Raw genomic sequence first — 23220 nt, forward strand, 5'->3', positions numbered from 1 at the left:
TGGGTATTGGGTGAATAGCTTCTCCCACACGAAGGGTGGCTCTTGTATCCTGGGCACTATTTCTTTTGAGGTGCAGAAGCTCCTCAGCTTAACGTATTCGCATCTGTTTATCTCTGCTTCCACTTGTTTGGAAAGTGCAGTTTCCTCCTTGAAGATGCTTTAGTCTCAATGTCATGGAGTGTTTTACCGACATGTTGTTCTATATACCTTATGGTATCAGGTCTGATATCAAGGTCTTTAATCCATTTGGATTTTACCTTCATACTTGATGTTAAATGGGGGTCTATGTTCGTTTTTTTGCAAGTGGCTAACCAGTTCTGCCAGCACCACTTGTTGAAGAGGTTTTCCCTGCTCCACATAGGATTTCTTGTTCATTTGTTAAAGATTAAGTGATTGTATGTCTGGGGAACATTGTCTGAGAACTCAAGCCTATTCCACAGATCTGAGGGACTGTCTTTATTCCAATACCATGCTGTTTTGATAACTATTGCTTTGTAGTACAGTTTAATGTTGGGGAAAGCAATGTCTCCCATTTTCCTTTTCCCTAGGAGTGCTTTAGCTATTCGAGGGTGTTTATTGTTCCAGATGAACTTCATAAGTGCTTGATTCACTTCTTTGAAGAGTGTCATGGGTATCTTTAGAGGGATCGCATTACATTTGTACAATGCTTTGGGGAGTATTGACATTTTAATGATGTTAATCCTGCCAATCCGTGAGCAGGGTATGTGTTTCCATTTCCATGTGTCCTCTCTTATTTTTTAAAGCAGGACTTTATAGTTTTCTTTGTATAGGTCCTTCATGTCTTTGGTCAAGTTGACTCTAAGATATTTGAATTTATGTGGCACTAATGTGAATGGGATTGCCTTCTTGACGTCCATATCTTCCCTATCATTATTGGTGTATAAGAAGACAATTGATTTCTGTGTGTTAATTTTGTAGCCTGCCACTTTGCTATATGAGTCTATTGTTTCTAGAAACTATTTGGTAGAGTCTTTAGGGTTTTCTAAGTAGAGTATCATGTCATCTGCAAACAGTGAGAGCTTGACTTCTTCCTCTCCTATCTGGATTCCTTTGATATTTTTTTCTTGCCTGATCGCTATAGCAAGCACTTCCAGTACTATGTTGAAGAGGAGTGGTGAGAGCGGATAGCCTTATCTTGTACCAGAATTTAGATGAAAGCCTTTTAGTTTTTCTCCATTGAGGATAATATTTGCCATTGGCTTGTGGTAGATGGCTTTAACTAGATTGAGAAAGATTCCTTTCATTCCCATCTTGCTGAGAGTTTTTTTTTTTTATCAAGAATGGGTGTTGGACCTTATCAAATGCTTTTTCTGCGCCTATTGATATGATCATGTGATTTTTATTTTTCTTGTTGATATTGTGTATGATGTTGATAGATTTAAGGATGTTAAACCATCCTTGCATTCCTGGAATGAAACCTACTTGGTCGTAGTGTATGATCTTGATGATTCATTGGATCCTATTTGCCAGGATTTTGTTGAAGATCTTTGCATTTGCATTCATCAGGGATATTGGTCTGTAATTTTCTTTTTTGGCAGTAACTCTGTCTGGTTTTGGTATCAAGGTGATGTTGGCTTTATAAAAGCTATTTGGAAATGTTCCCTTTTTTTTCAATTTCATGGAAGAGTTTGGCTAGGATTGGTAGTAGCTCCTCTTGAAAGGTTTAAAAGAATTCATTAGTAAATCCATCTGGGCCTGGGCTTTTATTTTTGGGCAGATGTTTGATTACAGTTTCAATTTCCTCAATAGTGATGGGGGTGTTTAGATATGCGACATCCTCCTTATTTAACTGTGAAAGGTTATAAGTGTCCAAGAATTTATCCATTTCTTCTAGGTTCTCATGTTTAGTAGCATAAAGTTTCTCAAAGTAGTCTCTTATTACCCTTTGGATCTCTGTGATATCTGTCATGATCTCCCCCTTTTCATTTCTAATACGGGTTGTCAGGTTTCTCTCTCTCTCTCTTTCTTTGTGAGTTTTGCCAATGGTCTGTCAATCTTGTTTATTTTTTCAAAGAACCAACTTCTACTTTTGTTGATCTTTCGGATTGTTTTTTGGGTTTCCACTTCATTGATTTCTGCTCTCAGCTTTGTTAGTTCCTTTGTCTCCCTATATTTGGGTCCTTTTGTTGAGCACTTTCTAATTCTCTGAGCTGCGTCATTAAGCTATTCAGGTAGGCCCCTTCTTCCTTCCTGATGTGTGCTTGCAAAGCTATAAATTTTCCTCTCAGGACCACTTTTGCTGTGTCCCATTGATTCTGGCAGTTTGTGTCTTCATTATCATTTGTTTCCAGGAAACTTTTGATTTCCTCTTTGATTTCATCTCAGACCCACTGGTTGTTCAGTAGCAGGCTGTTTAATTTCCAATTGTTAAAGTTTTTCTTCTGTGTGCCTTTGTAGTTCACATCTAATTTCAGAGCCTTGTGGTCAGCAAAGGTAGCCTGCAAGATTTCTATCCTCTTGATTTTATGAAGGTATGTTTTATGTGTCAGTATGTAGTCTATCCTGGAGAATGACCTATGTATATTGGAGAAGAATGTGTATCCAGGTTTTTTGGAGTGGAGTGTCATATATATATACTAGTCCTCTTTCTTCCATTACTCTTTTCAGGGCTAGTATGTTTTTGTTGGGTTTCAGTCTGGTTGACCTATCAGTGTTGACAGGGCTGTGTTTAGGTCTCCCACAATTATTGTGTTAATATTGATGTCTTCTTTCAATTTGTCAGTAATTGTATTAGAAAATTTGCTGGTCTCTCATTGGGTGCATATATGTTTAATAGTCTGATTTCTTCCTGTTGCACATATCCCTTGATTAATACATAGTGTCCATCTTTGTCCCTTACAACTTTTCTGAGTATAAAGTTGGTGTCATTAGATATTAATATGGCCACCCCAGCTTTTTTAAGGGTGTTGTTTGCTTGGATGATTTTCCTCCAGCCTTTGATTTTGAGTCTGTTTGTTCTGACTATTCAGGTGTGTTTCTTGTAGGCAGCAGAAGGTTGGATTCATCTTTTTGACCCATTTTGCCACTATGTGTCTTTTAGTTGGTGAATTTAGTCCATTGACATTGAGGGAGATGATTGTCATAGGATTTAATGTCATCTTTGTAGATAAGTTTGCTGTGTTTGTTGGTCTCTCTTGTCTTAAAGTAGACCTTTCAGTTTTTTCTTTAAGGCTGGTTTTTCATCTGTGAAGTTTCTGAGCTGTTGTTTATCCATGAAGCTATGTATCCTTCCTTCAAACCTGAACGTGATTCGGGCTGGGTGCAGTATTCTTGGTGAGGCATCCATTTTTATTCAGTCTTGTCACAATATCCCACCACTGTCTTCTGGCTTTGAGATTTTCTTGTGGCATGTCTGCTGTAAGTCTTAGGAATGCTTCTTTGAATGTAATTTCCTTTTTTTTTTTTTTTTTGTGATTTTTGGGTCACACCCGGCAGTGCTCAGGGGTTACTCCTGGCTCCATGCTCAGAAATTGCTCCTGGCTGGCACGGGGGACCATATGGGATGCCGGGATTCGAACCAATGACCTTCTGCATGAAAGGCAAACGCCTTACCTCCATGCTATCTCTCCGGCCCCGTAATTTCCTTTTTTGATCTTGCTGCTTTCAGTATTCTATCTCTATCTGTGGGATTTGCCTTTGTAACAAGGATGTGTCTTGGGGTGTTTTTTTTGGGTCTCTTTTAGCTGGTACTCTTCGGGCATGCAAGATTTGATTGCATGTAGTCTTTAACTCTGGGAGTATCTCTTTGATGATGTCTTTGACAGTTGATTCTTCCTGGAGATCTCCTACCTGGGCCTCTGGGACTCCAATGATTCTTATGCTGTTTCTGTTGAGTTTATCAAAGACTTCTATTTTCATCTGTTTACATTCCTTGAGTACTTTTTCCATTGCCTGATTATTTGTCTTAAGGTTCTTTTCCAATTTCTTCTGCTGTGTTGAGTTTTTCTGCATCTCATCTTCCAGCACGCAGATTCTGGCCTCAGCTGCTGTTACCCTGCTGGCGAGGCCATCCACTGAAGTTTTCAGTTGAGCTACTGTGTTTTTCAGATCTGTTATTTCAGTTTGGAGTTTTCTGATTTCTGTCATTGTGTTCTGTTCAGATCGATCTATGCTTTCTTTGAGTTCTACAAACATCTTCCATATTTCTATTCTAAACTCCTTATCTGAGAGGTTAATCAGTTGGTTGGAATTTTTTAGGTCATCCACACTATCATCTTCATTCTCTGTGCATGGCGTTTGCCTGCAAGGTTTCCCCATTGTCATGCTTGTAGTGTGATTTTTTTTCTGCATGTTGTGGTGGGGTTCATTGGTTATAAAGAGTGCGCAGCCATGAAGTGCTCTTCTGGAGCCTCTGGGAGAGTTATTTTTCTGGGCCCTTTTCGGCCCACTCCCAAGAGTTTCAGGAGACAGGACAGTGGAAAAACACGCACAGGCAACACTTACAGTTTCTCACAGTTAGGAACCACTGGGCAGGCGTAGATATTCGCAGCCTGACGTCACAAACAGGGGACTTGCCTTTCTGCAGAATACTGCGGATAGCGGTTTTCAAGGTCGGACACAGTTCCTTGGCGTTCCAACCCTTGGATGAGCCTCTGGGAGAGCTATTTTTTTTGGGCCCTTTTCGGCTCACTCCCAAGAGGTTCAGAAGATAGGACAATGGAAAAACACGCACAGGAAACACTTACAATTTCTCACAGTTGGGAACCAGTGGGCGGGCCGACTTTATTTTCTTTTCTTTTTTTTCTTTTTTGTGATTTTTGGGTCACACCCGGCAGTGCTCAGGGGTTACTCCTGGCTTCATGCTCAGAAATTGCTCCTGGCAGGCACGGGGGACCATATGGGACTCCGGGATTCGAACCGATGACCTTATGCATGTAAGGCAAACGCTTTACCTCCATGCTATCTCTCCGGCCCCCGACTTTATTTTCTTAACAATTGCATAGTATTCCATAGTGTAGATGTAACACTACAATTTCTTATCCATTCATCTCTTCTTGAACACTTGTTTTTTTCCCCCCAGATTCTGGCTATTGACAATAGTGCTGCAATGAACACAAGAGTGCAGATACCTCTTCTGAATTGTTTTTGGGCTCCTATGCTATATTCCCAGGAGTAGTTGGGTCATATGGGAGCTCAATTTTTAGTTTATTTTTTTAAGGAATATATTGTTTTCCAAAAAAAGCTGAACCAGTCTACATTCCTACCAGCCGTGAATCAAGGGCTATTCTTTTTTTGTTTGTTTGTTTGTTTGTTTTTTGTTTTTGGGTCACACCCGGTGGTGCTCAGGGGTTACTCCTGGCTGTCTGCTCAGAAATAGCTCCTGGCAGGCACGGGGGACCATATGGGACACCAGGATTTGAACCAACCACCTTTGGTCCTGGATCGGCTGCTTGCAAGGCAAACACCGCTGTGCTATCTCTCCGGGCTCCTCAAGGGCTATTCTTAACTCTATGCTCAGGGATCATTCCTAGAGGTATAGTGTTGAAGTCTGTATTGGGGTTGGCGGCATGAAAGGCAAACATTTTACCCTCTGCTTCTCTATATTTTATTTTTGTTATCTATCCAACCGTGGATGGAACCTTAGGTTGTTTCTGTAAATCATGTTGTAATAAACATGGGGTGCAGATATCTTTTTGACTTAGTGTGTTTGTTTCTTTCCAGTATATTCCCCAAAGTGAAATTGCTGGATCAGATGGTAGTTTCATTTTCAATGTTTTGAAAATCCTCTGTACCGTTTTCCACAGTGACTGCACTAATTTACCACCCCACCAACAGTGCATGGACTTCCATTTCCCCACTTTCTTTGCTATATTTCTTGTCATTTTGATCAGATCCCAGTGTAACATGTATGAGGTACAATCTCTTTGGTTTTGATTTGTATTTTTTTTTTTTTTGTGGTTTTTGGGTCACACCCGGCAGTGCTCAGGGGTTACTCCTGGCTCCATGCTCAGAAATTGCTCCTGGCAGGCACGGGGGACCATATGGGACGCTGGGATTCGAACCGATGACCTCTTGCATGAAAGGCAAACACCTTACCTCCATGCTATCTCTCCAGCCCCTGATTTGTATTTTCTTGATAGTAAAGTTGAGCTCATTTTATTTAAACTTTTCCCTTATATTCATGTTTGGAAAAATTTCCGTTTGATTCTCTGTCAATTAAAAAACTTGTGGGATTTGGGGCTGGAGAGATAGCATGGAGGTAGGGCGTTTGCCTTGCATGCAGATGGACGGTGGTTTGAATCCTGGCATCACATATGGATTCTGAGCCTGCCAGGAGTGATTTCTGAGCACAGAGCCAGGAGTAACCCCTGAGCACTACTGAGTGTGACCAAAAACAAACAAACAAATAAACAAACAAAAACTTGTGGGATTTTACTTGGTTGTAGTTGGGGTATTCAGGGCTACTCCAAGTGATGCTCTGGAGGAACATCTGGTGCTGGGGATCAAATCCAGGGCTGTGACATATCCCATCTCTTGAACCATATCCCCAGCCCCCTCTACCTGTTTAACTTTTTCTATTGTTTGTTTTTGGTATTGAGATGTGTGAGGTCCATATGTGCTCTTATACTAGCCCCTTATAAGATTTTCTCCCTTGGGGCTGGAGAGATAGCATGGAGGTAAAGCGTTTGCCTTTCATGCAAGAGGTCATCGGTTCGAATCCCAGCGTCCCATATGGTCCCCTGTGCCTGCCAGGAGCAATTTCTGAGCATGGAGCCAGGAGTTGTAACCCCTGAGCACTGCCGGGTGTGACCCAAAAACCACAAAAAAAAAAAAGATTTTCTCCCTATCTTTAAGTTGCTTCTTTGTTGTTTTTGGTTTATTTGGGGGGATGGAGCACAACAACTATGCTCAGTGGTTACTCTTGGCTCTGTGCTTTGGAATCACTCCTGGTGGGCTCCAAGGACCATGCACCTGTGGTGTAAGGAAGAAACCCAGGTTGGTCACATGCAAGGCAAGTACCTTAATTGCTGTTCTATTGCTCCAGGTAGATTGTTCCCCCCCCCCCCGCCCCCATGCTGTTGATTCATTATATTGCCATCCCAAAGATTTTAGTATGATGGTTTTTTTTGTTTTTTTTTTGTTTTTTGTTTTTGGGTTTTTGGGTCACACCGGCAGTGCTCAGGGGTTACTCCTGGCTGTCTGCTCAGAAATAGCTCCTGGCAAGCACGGGGGACCATATGGGACACCGGGATTCGAACCAACCACCTTTGGTCCTGGATCGGCTGCTTGCAAGGCAAACTGCCGCTGTGCTATCTCTCTGGGCCCAGATTTTAGTATGATGTCGTCCCACTCATTCTCATTGCTTATATTCTTTGCCTGTGCTTTCTGTACTTTTGGTGACAAACCATGGCCAAGACCAGTGAATTAAAGCTCTTAATTCATTTTGAGCTAACTTTTGTGAATGGTGGAAGACAAGGGTCCAATTTCATTCTTTCATGCGTGAATACTCAGTTTTTCCAACACCACTTATTAAAGAAAGCAGCCTTCCTCTTGAGTATTCTTGCCTTTCTGTCCAAATGTTCATTAATCAAACACATGTGGGTTATTTCTGACTCTCAATTCTCTTCTCTTGGCCTACATGTCTTTATTTTATTTTATTTTATTTTATTTTAGGCCCATACTCACCTATGCTCAGGGCTTACTCCTAGCTCTGTGCTCAGGGATCACTCCTGGTGGTGCTGGACACTATACACGATATTTGCAATCAAATTTAGGTCAGCCACATGAAGAGTCCAATTCACTGAACTATATCTCCAGCCCTCCATGTCTGTTTTTATTCGTGGCCCCTCTATGCAGTTGAATTTTCCCCTGCCAGACAAACTCTGGGAGAGAGCAGCTCTGTCCCACCACTGCCAGCAAGTCATGGAATGCAAACGAGTTTGAACAGCCCCTTAAGCAAAGCAATTAGGAAGGTGACCTGCTCAGTCAAAGAGAGTGAAATGGAAAAAAAAAAAAAAAAAAAAAAAAAGCCCTTCTACTTTGAGGGCAATCACATCCGCTGTTAAATTGTCCATTGTTCACAGCCAAGTTCCTCTGGGCAGTTAATGGCAAGCTAAATTCATGTGGCATATTATTTTCTTATCGAACTTTGCTCGAAGTATTTGGCTCATCTTTAATATTAATGTTTGATGAACAGATCCTTGGAGGAACTCCTGGATGTGGGCCAAGGCAGGCCAGGCAACTTGGTTCTAATGGGTGGGTGGTAGCAAGACAAATCAATGGAAAATTTCAACTCTACAAGTATTTTCTGGTCCTAAAGAAAAAAAGCTTTGAGGCCAGTGGCACCTGCAGGAGCAGAAGATGAGTGGATCTTGAATTTACATTGGGTGGGGCATGCCTGGTGACTGGGCAGGGAAGCTGGCATACAGCATGCAGGCTACTCTGTAATGCTGCCTGGGGTAAGGGGAAGCAACCCAGATCCTGCCAGCCTCGGGCCATAAAGGCCAGTAAGTGTTTAGAACTTTGAAGCAAAGCTTCCCTCACAGATGGAAGTCAACAGCAAAATAACGATTTATTAATCATGTGCCATGAGCTAGGTTTTTATATGCATTTGCTGATGTAACCCATGAATCAATCAAACCGTGGGAAGTTAGACAGCTCCTATGCCCATTTTATGAATGAGGAAAGTTGAGTGAACGGAAGAAAGCCATTCCCAGAAGGCCACAAAGCCAACACATGGTTGCACTGAATTTGGAACCCAAGTCTGTGGAATCAAAAATATCCTCATAGCAATTCTTTGTAATTTGATATTTCCAAAGTTAGGCTGTTAATTCATTGTCTAACTCACTAATCAGGGGGCCAGGGAATCTCTGTGAGCACCCGTATTTAGTGGGCACCAAAAATAAGAAAGTAGAATAAAAAATCTTGTCTAACCTGCAGAGGTTTTAGCAGAATGTTTAACATGGCAGGGCTTTAATTTTCTTATCTGTAAAATGGAATTATAATTCTGCTCCTTTCATTGGTTTTAATGAGGAAATCCCAGTGTCAGCATAGTGTCTCCCACAGGTAAGCCTTCAATAATTGGAATCTTTTAAGTTTGACTAAGGAATTGTGGATTTATTTATTTGTTTGTTTTGGGATCACACATAGACGTGTGTGATTGCTTCCCATTCTGTGTTCAGGGATCACTCCTGGCGTACTGGTGATCAAGCCTGGGATTGCTGTATGCAAGACAAGTACTCTATTGTTATACTATCTCTCTCTGGACTATTATCTATTTTTCAAAATTAAATGCTGCTTTCATGAAAATGCTTTTAAAATTCATTTCAAGCAAAGCAACCATTTACCAAGCTGGCCCTGAGATGGTGGAAGCTACAGTACTCTGTGTCTTTCTGCTCAGTTCTAAGATTCATATGTTACCTCTTGAAACATTTAGCCACAAGGACCCACACACATCCCAATTTTTGCCCCTATCTTCACCCACTCTTTGCCCATCTGACCAATGGACCAGGGAGGAGGGTCCCTTATTCTCTGGTCCCCCAAGAGTGCCTCTCAGCAAAGCCTGTCCCTTGAAGTTATAGGAGGCACCCCATCCCCTAGGAGAAGCTGCTTTGGAGCAAACTCTCAACTGACCTAGAACCACAGCCCCAAGCTGACCTCACCACCAAGTTGCTTTGTCCATGCTGAGTTCCCTGCAAGTATCAGCTTTTAGTAATTCTGACATTTCCTGGTCTTATGGCCCAACAGGGGCTGATGCCACGGTAGGAAAGAAGGAAGAGGAGGAGGAACACATATAAGAATAAAAGATAATGCATGTGGCAGGAAGACAACTACCTCCATTCTCTAAATCAAAATAGTAATCACCACAGTAATAGCAATAATAACACCATGGGACCACATATTCTCTCTGTGTGGTGCGGTGCTGGTGCCCCCACATCTCCCTCTAAATTTTGTGTGAGAACTTCTGCTGAATTGTTTTGAGCTCTCATGAGGCCATTTTAATAGAACACTGGGAGAGTTAGGAAAGGAACCATAGTCTTTGGGTTCTCCCTGTATATTTCCTTTGGGAGTGGCATGGGAGCTAACAGATGAGGTGCAGAAATCTACATTTTTCCAACCCATACTCTTCCATCTACAGCACAGTCCTCAGGCCTTGTCCATCCTATTGTCAGCTTCAGTTAGAAATAGCAAGCAGATCTCATCCAGCTTAGGTGCTCTGCACAGGTGGGATACAGTTCTGTGGGTCCCTGTACCTCCTCAATGCTCGCTGTCAGGCTAGCTACTGCGTACATTTGTATGGGTCTGCAAGAATGGTCTCAACCAGTTTTATTATCTTTGTGACCACCATAGCACCAGGAAGAGAGGAGATTGATGGGTTCCAATTCTATCACGGGGTTTCCCTAACCTTACAAATACCAGGGTCTGACCCTTGGCTTCTGCGAGCCAGTCAGAGGCTGAATTGTTGCCAGCCCCACCAGAGGAAGTTATGGAAATGAGATCATGGTTCTCTGAACTTGACCTTGGACATTGGGCTATCAGGAAGTTTCTTCCCTTGTGGTAGTTCTGGGGTATGACCTATACCCCAGCTTTACCTTCAAATGCCTTTGGAATCTAAAGGCTTCTGACCATCCCAGCTGCTTCCCCTCAGGCAGAATGCAGTTACTGTTCTCTGAATTGGAACAGCAGCCTGTAGGCATCACTTACTACTTGACCATCCAGAGTATACCCCAAAGTCAGATTGAGATTTACTCAGACCTCCAAAGCACCTTGTGGTGAACCCTCCCAGCACCAGCTTCTCCTTACTCTCTGGTTAAATGCTGGACTCCTCCGGGAGGCATGAATGGTATGATTCAGTCCACTGCTTCCTATCCTTCCATATCTATCCCAACTCCCAACTCAAAAATGTGGGATTTCCCTAAACACTGCTCAGGCAGCCTTAGGATCATTCCCACTGATGGCTGGTTAAGCAGACAGAAGATTTCAGAGCTTGGCTGAGACCACGTGCACATGGTCCCCCAAGGCTCTCCACTGACCCAGGGATGGAGCTTGTGCACATAAAGTTTGGGTACTGTTTTTCTACTACCACCCGATTTAACTTCATATACTAATTCCAAAAGCCTTCTTTCTGCTCTGGAACTAAACCAAAGACTTCATCATGGACACTGAGCAGATTGCCTGTTCTCTTTACAGGCCAGAGAATCTCCTGACAACCTGGGGGGGGGGGAGGGATTATTTCTATACTCATACCCATTTTTCAGATGGTGAAACAGTTTCCTCACAGATTTCAACTCATACTCTCTGACTGCAGGACCTTACCCTACAAGGATAGAAAGGACAAGTGATCTATGAAGGCTAAGGGTTGGAGTTGAAAGCAGCGTTTTGGTGGAGTGATACTGGCTTTCCAAAACACAGGTATGCCTTGGACTGGACTTTGACTGTAAGACTGCTTCCTCCTTTTGGCAGTCACCACATCTTCACAAATCGATCTAAAAGGGTTGCTAAAAATCATGCAAGCAGAGCCAGAGTCATAGCACAGTAGGTAGGGTGTTTGCCTTAAATATAGTTGACCTGGGTTCAGTCCATGGCATTCCAAGTCTGCCAGGAGCTTAGAGTTCTGAGCTGAGAACTAGGAGAAATCCCTGAGCACTGCCGGGTATGGCCAAAACCCAGAAATAAGATAAAAGTTGTACATGTGACAAAGATGCAGTTAGGAAAGAGGCAAACAGCAGTGCCTTGGATACAAGAGCATTAGGCTCTGCCTCTCTTGCTATCCCAAAATCTTTCAGTGACAGCAACTTTAGGTCTGGGTGGGGGGGAAGAGTGTGGGAGAGACATCAGTTTGGAACACAGAGGAGCAGGCAGGAAGGCTGGATTAAAAGCTTGTTTTTGTTGGTGGAGGGAAGCAGGCTGTAGGAACCTGTCACTCTGGCTGCTCGGGCAGAAATCCAGGGTCACAGAGAGATAATGAGGGCAGTCCTTCACAAGAGGGATGCTTGAGTCCCTGTGGGTACCCTGAGGGTGCCCTGGGGGCATAGAGGTGGCCATAGGTCTTGGGAGACCTTATAGGAGCCCAGAGGAAGAGGAGAGGGGTGATTTTGAGAGGGGTGGACAGAAGGGACAAAAGATACGAGGAGTGGGAGGAGCGGGTGTAGGGTTTTGCTTGTTCCCTTAAATAAGATAGGAATCAGGTGGAAGGTGTGATGCTGGAAGGTGCAAAAGTGTTAGGCATGAAACCCCATCAGCAACAGCACTGTAAGCCACATGCCTGAAACTCAACCATGAATAACACTGTAAATCATAATAAAAAAAAAAGAAGTAGGGACTCAAAGTGTGTGTGTGTGTGTGTGGGAGAGGGTTAATACTGCGTGATTTTTGTTTTAAAAAGGGGGCATTAATCCAAATAAGTTTGGGACTGTCTGATCTAAGCAATAAAGTTACAGAGTGGCCTCTATGTGCCAAGCATTGCACAGATGCCGAGAGACAAGTACCAGCCTGAGCTGAGAGTTTGGATTTCGGGGTCGTTCCAGGAGAGGGGCAGTATGACCTGCCTATGCACCTTCACCCTGCCTGTTCTCCTCTGCCCCACTGCCCAGGACTGTGCTCAGCTGCCCTGTGGAAGTGGGAGGTTCTGACTTGTCTCTAAAACCTTTTGCTTCTGTGCCCCAAATCCCCAAGGACTCAGAAGTACTGGCTCTCATCCTGACTTCCTGATGTGTGCATCCTCAGTTCCACCTGTGGAGTTGAAGTAGCTTCTTTTGCCAGAGCGTGGCTTTGGCCTCTGCACCTGGACTGTGCAGTGCTCCTCCATGCCACTTGCAAGAAGATGTCCTGTTTTGCCTTTCTGAAGCAGCAGAGTGAGGTTTGCTTTTATCCCCAGCATGTATCAGTCCTGGTTTCTGCCTCTTGATGTGATCAGGGAAGCATAGTCTGCTGGTTTTGTTTCATCTTCCCCTCTGTGGAACACAGCCCTTATTTTCCTCTCTGCAGCAATTACCGTGGCAAGTCTTTGCTTCCAGAGATCCAGCAACAATGGCCTAATGGGCTGTGTGGGTGGAAGGGACCTGGGGGAAAGGACCTGCTAGCGGATGATTGCTTTACCTGTGCTTACCTGAAGTGCTTCCCCACTTCCTGAGGCCTTTTACTGAAGTCCACGTTAAGTGTTTTACATAAATAATCTCCTTCAGTTCTTTCCCAACAACCCTATGAAGAAGGGGCAATCACTGCCTCTGTGAATGAATAATGTGGGTGTCTTCTCAGGCCCACATGCCTCTCCCAAAGAACAGCTACCCAGGTAATTGAGTGGTGAGCTTCCCTGCCAGCTTCAGGGGTGAACCCTAGTTCTTTTTTTCTTTGTACTTACTTACTTCCTCTTCTCTTTTTCCTTAACATTATTCTAATTCTTCTTCTTCTATACTGTGCTGGGTCTTCTGACTCTGTGCTCAGGGATCATTCCTAGTGGAGTTTGGGGGTGGGGGGTCATAGGTGGTGCTAGGGATTGCACCAGTTAACTGTTTCAAGGCAAGTGACCTATCCCTGCACTCCAAGTCCTGGTTCATTTAAATTGCTGTCAAAGACCTCTGAGGCCTGCTGGTTCCTGAGACATCTCTAGCAGTTCTGTGAGAACTCCTTTTTTCCAACCACAAATGCAGGAGACTGGATTTTCTTCATAGGTGATGCCCCAAGCAATATATTCCAACAGCCTGCATGCAGAAACAGGTATAGGAATCCTGATGTCTTCTAAGAAGGCCGACTAAAGAAATTTGCAAAGTTTAAAATTTCACCATTCTCACTTTTTCTAAAGCATTGTGGAATACAATTATTATTCACATTAACATGCAAATGGCTTTACTATTATTCTAAAAATATTTTGGTTTAAACTTCTAAAATGATGAACATTGATAACACAATCTATACAAATAGAACATTTTTTTTAAATAGAACATTTTTGAGCTCTTTCTGATGTTTGAAAATATGTAGTAGTGGTGTGTGTGTGTGTGTGTGTGTGTGTGTGTGTGTGTGTGTGTGTGTGTAGCAGTGGGGGTTGTCTTACGGCATTGTTGAGAGGGGTGTCAAATCCTGAGAGCAAAAGTCTGAGAACTGATGATATATTTTCTTTTTTTTCTTTTGGTTTTTGGGCCACACCCAGCGGTGTTCAGGGGCTACTCTTGGCTATCAGCTCAGGAATAGCTCCTGGCGGGCACGGGGGACCATATGGGACGCTGGGATTCGAACCAACCAACCACCTTAGGTCCTGGATATACTGCTTGCAGGCAAACACCACTGTGCTATCTCTCGGGCCCCAAGAACTGATGATTTAAGTCAATTTTCTGTGGTTCACTCTGGAGTTCAAGCCTAAGCCAATCAGCATGTAGCTTTGGGGAGGAGCCACATTGGTGACTATCAGGGGTTACTTCTGGCTATGTGCTCAGAAATTGTTCCTGGCTTGGGGGACCAAATGGAACACCGGGGGATCGAACCATGGTTCGTCCTAGGTTAGCCACGTGCAAGGCAAATGCCCAGCCACCTGCAAGGCAAACGCCCTACTGCTTGCGCCACCGCTTGCACCACCAATATGTGGCATTTTCAATGATAGCTTTCGGTTGGAGAATGACATGTGATATGAGAAGAATGGTTTGCTTTGGGCTGCTGGGGAGTTTTCCTTGACTTTAAGATGGAAATAACAAATGCGGGACTGGAGAGATAGCATGGAGGTAAGACGTCTGCCTTGCATGCAGAAGGACAGTGGTTCGAATCCTGGCATCCCATATGGTCCCCCGAACCTGCCAGGAGCGATTTCTGAGCACAGAGCCAGGAGTAACCCCTGAACGTTGCCATGTGTGACCGAAAAACCAATCAACAAACAAACAAACAAAAACAACTAAATAATAAATGCTTTCTGTATTCCTGATGTCATTGTAACAAGATATGAGTCCAGTACCTCACAACTCTTTTACCCCAAGCTTGAAGAAGTAGTTGATACCCATAGCAAGGCAGAAGCAGGAAATCACTGAGAAAAGTGACACAACAGAACAAGTTAACTATGTCTATACTAGCAGTATCTTCTTATGCCATCTGAAGTTGTGTGTTAGGTACTCAGAGGTGAAAGAATTGAAACTGCACACAAAAGAAGTTGAAACTCACTTAGTTTTTAACTTTAAATGCTTAGAAGTAGAAGAGCAAGAATCCAGACCCAGGTCTCTCTGTATTTCAAATCTATAATTATTCACCATATTCTATAGTTGTCCTGAAAGTTAAATTCTTGCCTTTATTTAGAATCTAGCTCACAATGGATACAGTCACAGGAAGTTGGTTCGTTTCAGAAGCTTGAGTGTCTCCTTAAAGACCTTTCTTGATTATAGAAATAAGGGGGTCCTTGTCCACTGACATATTTGTGGTTACCCCAGAATCGGCTTGGTCTACTCCAAACTTATTCCCTACCATCAAAGTTCCAATCTCTATGAACCTGATGAGGTCTAATGACAGTGTACCAGTTAGAGCTGTTGGTGGTTGGTGGCAAGCAACAGAAATGAATTCCAGATAATTTAAAGAGAAAAGATACATTGGTATGACTGGCTCTCATATTTCCTAGAAAGTGGTCAAGCTAACTTGAATATGAAACCACCAATCTAGTGCACAGACCAGGCCATACAGTTGGATACAGACACTATCTTGCTGCCAACACCAATGAAAGGCCTACAAGTAACCCTGCCATAGTCTTTGCAAACAGAATCTGAAATTGTACCTTTTAACTCTTCTTTGAGTCACAGTCTTTTAACTCTCCTTGAGATGGCTATAGCTGATTGGTGGAAACTAAGTCACGTGTGCACATTGCAGTGGGGAACAAACTGGGAAAACAAGCTGCTCTTTCAGTTTCAAGGAAGAAAACAGGTTCTTTCTTAAAGCTATTGGGTTTTGTCAAGCATGGGAAGACCATCTGCATGCCAGGTACCCCAATTATGCTACTAATGTCTCTCATAGAAAGGAACTCAGAATTCTGGAAGGTCACCTTGAGGCCCTGGACCAATGAATTTGCTGGGTCAAAGCTCTATGACCAGGAGCAGGTCTTTCCCAGGACACATTCATGACCTTGGGCAGGAACTTGGGCAGCCAGTGCTACAACTCAGCAGGTTTCTTAGCTCCCTAACATGAGTGAAGGCAAACACTCATTCTCCATAACCAAGAACACATACAAACTTGGGGAAGGAACACTCAAGTGCAACACTGGCTCAGCCATTTTATGAGAACTATGCTTTGGCCAACTGAGCTGATCTCTCTGTCTCCATTTCTTTGCCAGATAACCACAGCCCTATTGCAGGTATATTGTAACTGTCAGCAAGGGCTTAGTTAGTACTTGGCTCACTAGCTGGGACTTATCTTGAAACAGAGCTCTGCTATAAGATGAAGCCCCTGGGATGGAGGAGCACAAAACCTATGTGCTTTCTAGAAAGTTTCCTTGACTCCTATTTCCACTTCTTCAGTTCTAACAGCATTTATTTATTCTTTCACCAGACCAATTAATTCAATGAACTGAACAATTCTTTTCTTTTTTTTTTCTTTTTTGGTTTCTGGGCCACACCCAGTGACACAGAAATTGCTCCTGACTCAGGGGAGCATATGGGATGCCGGAAATCGAACTCAGGTCCTTCCTGGGTCAGCAGTGTGCAAAGTTACACTGTGCTATTGCTACGGCCCCCAATTTTTTTTCTTTTATTGCTTACTTGTTTGGGGGTCATACCCAGTGGTGCTCAGGGATCACTCCTGGCTCTGCACTGAGAACTCACTCCTGGAAATGCTCAGGGGACCATATGGGATGCTGGGGATAGAATCTGGGTTGGCTACATGCAAAGCAAATGTCTTACTGCTGAACTATTGTTCCACCTCCCCATTATTTTCTTGGGGGGGGACTGATAATTTTCTCTTCTCATCAGATTACTCAGTTCTACCCCACCCTGTGCACAGTAGCCTTCTTTAACAAAGCTATTCTCTTTCTGGTGGGAATTCCTGTCCTTTGTACTAGTCACAGGGGTCTTCAAACTACGGCCTACGGGCCACATATTGTATTTATTCCTTCACTTTTGTTTCTTCACTTCTAAATAAGATATATGCAGTGTGCATAGAAATTTGTTCATAATTTTTGTTTTTACTATAATCTGGCCCTCCAACAGTCTGAAGGACTATGAACTGGCCCCCTGTTTAAAAAGTTTGAGGACCCCTGTTAGAATATCCCCGCCACCCCCTCCCCCCAAGACAGTGGCCTAGCTAAAATTTACCTTATCTAAAATGTCCCCTTCGGGGCAGAGAGATAGCATGGAGGCAACGCGTTTGCCTTGCATGCAGAAGGACGGTGGTTCAAATCCCGGCATCCCATATAGTCCCCTGAGCCTGCCAGGAGCAATTTCTGAGGGTAGAGCCAGGAGTAACCCCTGAGCACTGCTGGGTGTGACCCCAAAACAAAACAAAAAGACAAACAAAAACAAAACAAAACAAAAATAAAATGTCACCTTCTGGGGCAGGAGAGAGCAGGGAGGCAGGGCATTTGCCTTACATGCAGAAGGATGGTGGTTCGAATCCTGGCATCCCATATGGTCCCCTGAGCCTGGCAGGAGCGATTTCTGAGCGCATAGCCAGGAATAACCCCTGAGTGCTGACCCAAAAACTAAAAACTAAACTAAACTAAAATAAAATAAAATATCACCTTCTCCAAGAAGTCATTTTGACTAACTCCATCACTGTTCCTCTTTCCCTGCTTCATTTTTTTTTCTTATTCCATGACCTCTGAGCTGGCTTAGCAAGATTCTAGGGCAGATCAGTGATGAGAATCTAGGCAGAAAGAGTGTTGGCCTAGGAACCAGAGGATAGATCAAGATGCTGATCATTGCTGTCTAATAAGCAACTTCTTTTTTTTTTTTTGGTGGGGGGGTGTATGCCTGGCAGTACTCATGGTTTTGCACTCCGGGTAGGCTTGGGGGACCATAGGGATGCCAGGGATCAAACCTTGGTCAACCACATGCAAGGCAAATGCCCTACCCACTGTGCTATTGCTCTGGCCCCAGCTTTTATGGCATGCTACACAGGGTCAGTGGATGATAAACGGACCGAAAAATTTTAGGACAGAAGACCTGCAATGAACTCAAAAGGCTCGCTTAGCCCAAGTCTGACCTCCTGGGAAGATGAGTCTGACTGAAGATTACATCAATAGATGATCAGGGCATGGTGGCCCTTTTGGCTGCCGCCCCTCCCCTTTTCCCCCAGCCCTGCTGTGAGCTGGGGCTCAGGACAGCAGGGGGGCTTCAGCAGCTGAGCTGTGAATGGGATTGGTGTTAATGAGATGGCCTGCTGATCTGGCGGCTTTGCTAATTAGGCTGCGACAGCTCAGGCCCCAGCCAAGGAAAGCACATTGCTTGTACTAATCAAGGATGGCTTGCACTTCCTGCCTGGCAGAATTGTCTCAGAGTTGTCTAGAGCCTAAAGCAGTTGTCCAGCATGCAAGACATGGCAGGGAAAGCAGGCATGTAGGAGACCCATGCTAGGAAAAAACCAAGACAGTCCCATGTTTGCGCTGTACCTTCTTCCCAGGGCTACCACAGTGGGAGAAGGAGGCATGGGCCATGGAAGAGGCCACTGTTGAGGGAGGGGAAAGAGGAAAAGGGGCAAAGGTGAGGAGGGTCCATTTATAGACACTCTAACTCCCGGAGGTGGGGAGGTAGAGCATGTGACTTGCTTTCCTAAACAGCCCTAAGGGAAGCTAGGCTGAGGAGGCTCCCTTAGAACCACGGTGGAACTGAGATCTGGGCCTTTTGTACCTCCTAGGCAAGTTGCCCTGAAACAGCAGCGGGCAACCTGGGAGCAAATGAGTTGCCAGGTTGGCTGCAGAAGCCAAACTCCCTCACCTGCAGCAGAGCCAGAGCTGACTCTGTCCTAAGGATGCGAAGGAGTGGGAAGGGGTTTCCTCAGTATCCATGACACAGGTAAACTCAGACTGGAGAGTCCACATGACAATTTACTCAGTCAGTCCATCAGTCAGTCATTCACTTCTTTGGCACTTGCCCTGTCCTCAGTTCCTGTCACCGGGAATATTAATGAAATATGCCATTCTTGGGCCAGAGAGATAACATGGAGGTAGGGCATTTGCTTTGCACGCAGAAGGATGGTGATTAAAATTCCAGCATCCCATATGGGTCCCCCGAGCGTGCCAGGAGTGATTTCTGAGTGTAGAGCCAGGAGTAGCCCCTGAGCGCTGCCAGGTGTGACCTAGAAACCAAAAAAAAAAGAAAGAAAAAAAAAAGAAAATAAAAGAAAGAAAGATGCTATTCTTGTCTCCAAGAAGTGAAAAACCCAGCAAGGACCACAGGACAGCTGTTAGATGGTCACATAAGCCCAGGAAGCAGGGGCACCTAATTCAGCCTGAGAGACCAAGGACACTCCAGGAGTTGAAGCTTGAGCAGAATACGGAAGGGTGTGGGGCATCAAATGTTTGTGCCTGCATAACTGATGTGGTATGTCCTGTCAATTTTAATTCTATCACTGACACATCCAAACTTTCCTTCTAGTTATCCAGTGCATTGTGTATCGGTGACCTTTACCCCCCCCCCCCATTTTACAGATGAGCAAACTAAGGCACAAAGAAAACAAAGACTTTTCGGTGCAGTACAGTTGGTAAGGAACAGGTATGAGGGGAAGTAGAAAAAGTTCAGAGTTCGTGCTCGCTTCGGCAGCACATATACTAAAATTGGAACGATACAGAGAAGATTAGCATGGCCCCTGCGCAAGGATGACACGCAAATTCGTGAAGCGTTCCATATTTTTAGATAAAAAAAAAAAGTTCAGAGTTCAAGGAGGATAATCAGGGAGCAAGAAAGTAGAGTGGAGGCAAATCTGTCCATGCCTGAGGCAGTCAAGGTTGTGGGCTGGAGAGAGAGACGTGGCATGAGTCTGACCCACAATCATGCTACTAAGGTATTGTGTGTGGCAGTTCCCTAGATGCTAGGGGTCTGGGCAGTGTGTTGGGGATGAGTGAGCCCAAAGCCTGGGGGGCCAAAGGGCTGATTAATTATACTTACTTCATCAACTATTTAGCACCTCCCTTTGTAGTTGGGATGGGAGCTGTGCTTGGCTGCCACATCAATATTTCAGAGGTGTCTGCTCTCCAGTTCCAAATGAGCTTGTCATTTGCACAGCTTTGGAGACGCAGTGGTAAGCGAGGCCGTCTGCTCCTAAGCCAGGCAAGATTTTTCCATTCAGAGAGCAGTGTCCCTTGTGAAAGGGATTTTTTCCAATAAGACTTGTACCTAAAGGCAGGCTTAAAGGGGACAGGCTTGATTCTGCTCTCTCTGGTTTCCAGGCACCCAGGCCTTTGCCCGAATATCATTAAAAGATCTAGACACAATATACTTAGAGCTTCCTTAGTTCTATGTGTTTCCAGTGCCCCTCCACACCCACGTTAAGGGGCGTGGTATCGGATAGGATGACAGCATAAAAGCAGAGTTCATGTTAAGGTGTGGGTGAAAGGGAGAGAGGGTTAATAAAAGCTCTTTCCACCTCCCATCCTTCAGCTCTCAGAGTGGTCTCTTGCTTTCACTGGGATGGCTCCAGCCCATGCCCCTGGTGAGATCAAAGGGCCTTTGGCCTCTTCTATGAAGGCCTCCTGTTACTGAGGCATTTGTCTGCTGTTTTTTTTTTTTTTTTTTAAATGACCATTTGCTTATTGTGGTTTCCTCAGCCTCAGGAGGGCAGAGAGCAGTCTGCCTTTGTTTCTCATCTAGAACTGCGTGGGGCAAGTACTCCAAGCTCACAAATATCTGTGGCCAGAAAATAGAGGGAGTGTAACGATGCCTTTCTCTCATCCTTTTTCCTCCTTCCCTCTCTCCTTCTGGAAATGTCTGTGCAGGTGCTAAGACTACAGGAGGAATCAGATGCTTGGCCTGGGCCTGGCCATCGGACAGCTGGATCTGCAGGAGGCCCCCAGTGACAGATGGTGGAAGCTTTCTGGCCTCATCTGCCTGAACTGAGGGTAATGGACAAATCTAACCTCAGCATGAACGAGCGTGGCAGTGAGGATGCAGAAACACGAGTTAAGTGTAAGCGGCTTAAGAGACACATTCTGGGATTTACCTGAAGCCTTCTAGCACCTTCCTTTCTCACCTTGTCCTTTGCAGTCTGCAAGGTAGGTCACTGTGGGCTATGGGGAGGGGAAATCTGTGGGATATCTAATTTCTACACAATGGGGGGTAGGTAGGACTGAAGAAGGGGGCAGTCTGAGAGCAAATATGCTCCTCACATAATGAGTGCTCAGGAAAGGTTCTTGGAGACCTGGGTCATCAGAGATGGCCCAAAGGCAAGCCTCGGGCAAGGACTGAACTCTTTCTGCCAGAAATGGTTTCTCCCTGGAGCTTTGGGAGAATTTAGTGCTTGTGGCAGGTGCTGGGCTGGGCTCTGGGGAGCCCTGGGGACTCCATTTAGGCAGGGCTGAGAGCCCAGATGACAGCAGGGTGCATGGCCCTGCCCCTGACTCTTCCCATTGCCTGGAGAGGAGCATTTATTTCTGGGTATCTATCAGCAGAGTTTTCAGACATTGGAGTAAAGTCTGAAATTCAGGGCAAGAGAAGACAGTTCTGCACCCCTCTCACTTCTCAGCAGCTTCCAGGTTCAGCCAATAGGAGGTGCCAGAAAACCCACCCAGTACCATCCTGCAGATCCCAAATACTAGAGGCCCAACTCTCCCTGGCCCCAATCTTTCTGAAGGTGGGTAGAGGGGAAAAAAAAGGTTTAAAATTTGAGAGCAAAATTTTCCTAAATTGAAGCTTTTCTATTAAGACAGAGTGACTCGATTTTTGGGTCTCACTTCTGTTTGACAAACTGTCTTAATTATTTTTTGACTGATAAAATCCAATTTCTGTTTCATCAATGGGGTGGGGACTAGGTTACCAGCATGGAATACTTTGCAGCAAGTGAGGGGATGGAGGATATTCTCCTGGAAAGTGGTCCCTGTTTCTATTTATGTAGAATGAAATGTAAAAAGAAATGAAAACAGTCAACTTCTAGGGGAGGCCAGGGATGGGTAGATCTAGCTCTTTGTGTGGTATTTGCAGCGTACTAGGCCCCGCCAGTGGTATCTATGGGCCTAACTGGAGCTGTGTGTGGGCAGTGGAGGGCATCGGCAACGTTTGCAATTTAAACTTCCCCATCAGGAACACAAGTTTTGTGCACATGGAAAGATCTTTCCCCAGGGGCCATCCAGAGAGGACCTTTCGCTTGGCCTTCCATGAAAGAGAAATTTCCATAGCCCGCGTCAGCCTGTTTCTGGAGGGGAGCATTTCAGCTGACCCAAGCTTGGCTCACTTCCCCCAAACCAAACTTGCCCAACTGGAAAAGGAGAGGTGATTGTTTGGCAAGTTCTGAGAAGCCCCCTCGGGGCTCCTGTGGCAAGCTTTCTGAAGTGCCTCCAAGAAGATTGAGCTTTCTCGGTAACTCTTCCGGGTGGGCAGACCACATAAAGCACATTACAGCGCTGTAATAGCCTTGCTCTCACTGATGGGCACTTCTCACTGAGCTTCCCTCTCTGTGATGTTGCTCGTCCATCTCTCATGGCTCCTGCTGAGTTGACACCATCAGTCACACTGGAAACACATGTGATAACAGGACTTTATGTCCTGTTGAGACAGCTCGACAATCTACTGATTGGTTTTTATTTTCTCCCCACCCATGCCCTTCAGGGTTGATGTTGAAATGATCAGGGGTTGCATATAATCTTTGTCATGGTGCTCACCTGTTTTTCACTGCGGTGCTCACTCACTGAAGGCTACTGCAGGGCTCACATGCATCTTTCTCTTCCTGGCCAGGGCATTTGTATATTTTTTAGTTGTGGGACTTCCTGAAGGTGGGGGAGTGTCACAATCCCTTTAATGGTATTCACACATATCTGGCTGTGGTGTGGCTGAAAATAGCAAATGGGATTATAAACCGCACAGCTGCCGGGTTCAAACTACAGAGTAGTCAGGACTGTGCTCAGCACACATGGGGCACTAGAGAGTTGAACTCATGACCACAGGCTTGTTATATGTCATCTTCCTTCCTTCCTTCCTTCCTTCCTTCCTTCCTTCCTTCCTTCCTTCCTTCCTTCCTTCCTTCCTTCCTTCCTTCCTTCCTTCCTTCCTTCCTTCCTCCCTCCCTCCCTCCCTCCCTCCCTCCCTCCCTCCCTCCCTCCCTCCCTCCCTCCCTCCCTCCCTCCCTCCCTCCCTCCTTCCTTCCTTCCTTCCTTCC

The 23220-nt window shown here is 44.8% G+C and overlaps 1 protein-coding gene and 1 non-coding gene across 4 annotated transcripts in view; one reads left to right on the top strand and one right to left on the bottom strand.

Moving 5' to 3' along the window:
- The window catches only part of KAZN (kazrin, periplakin interacting protein), a 1232668-nt gene that overhangs the window by 163446 nt on the left and 1046002 nt on the right, over positions 1-23220 (bottom strand). The gene's annotated exons all lie outside the window — the stretch shown is intronic.
- Positions 19661-19767, top strand: LOC126008238 (U6 spliceosomal RNA). Its single transcript, XR_007495579.1, has one exon. It is a non-coding gene; the product is annotated as a U6 spliceosomal RNA (small nuclear RNA).

Source organism: Suncus etruscus, chromosome 4 (assembly GCF_024139225.1).
Source record: "Suncus etruscus isolate mSunEtr1 chromosome 4, mSunEtr1.pri.cur, whole genome shotgun sequence".
NCBI classification, from domain to species: domain Eukaryota; kingdom Metazoa; phylum Chordata; class Mammalia; order Eulipotyphla; family Soricidae; genus Suncus; species Suncus etruscus.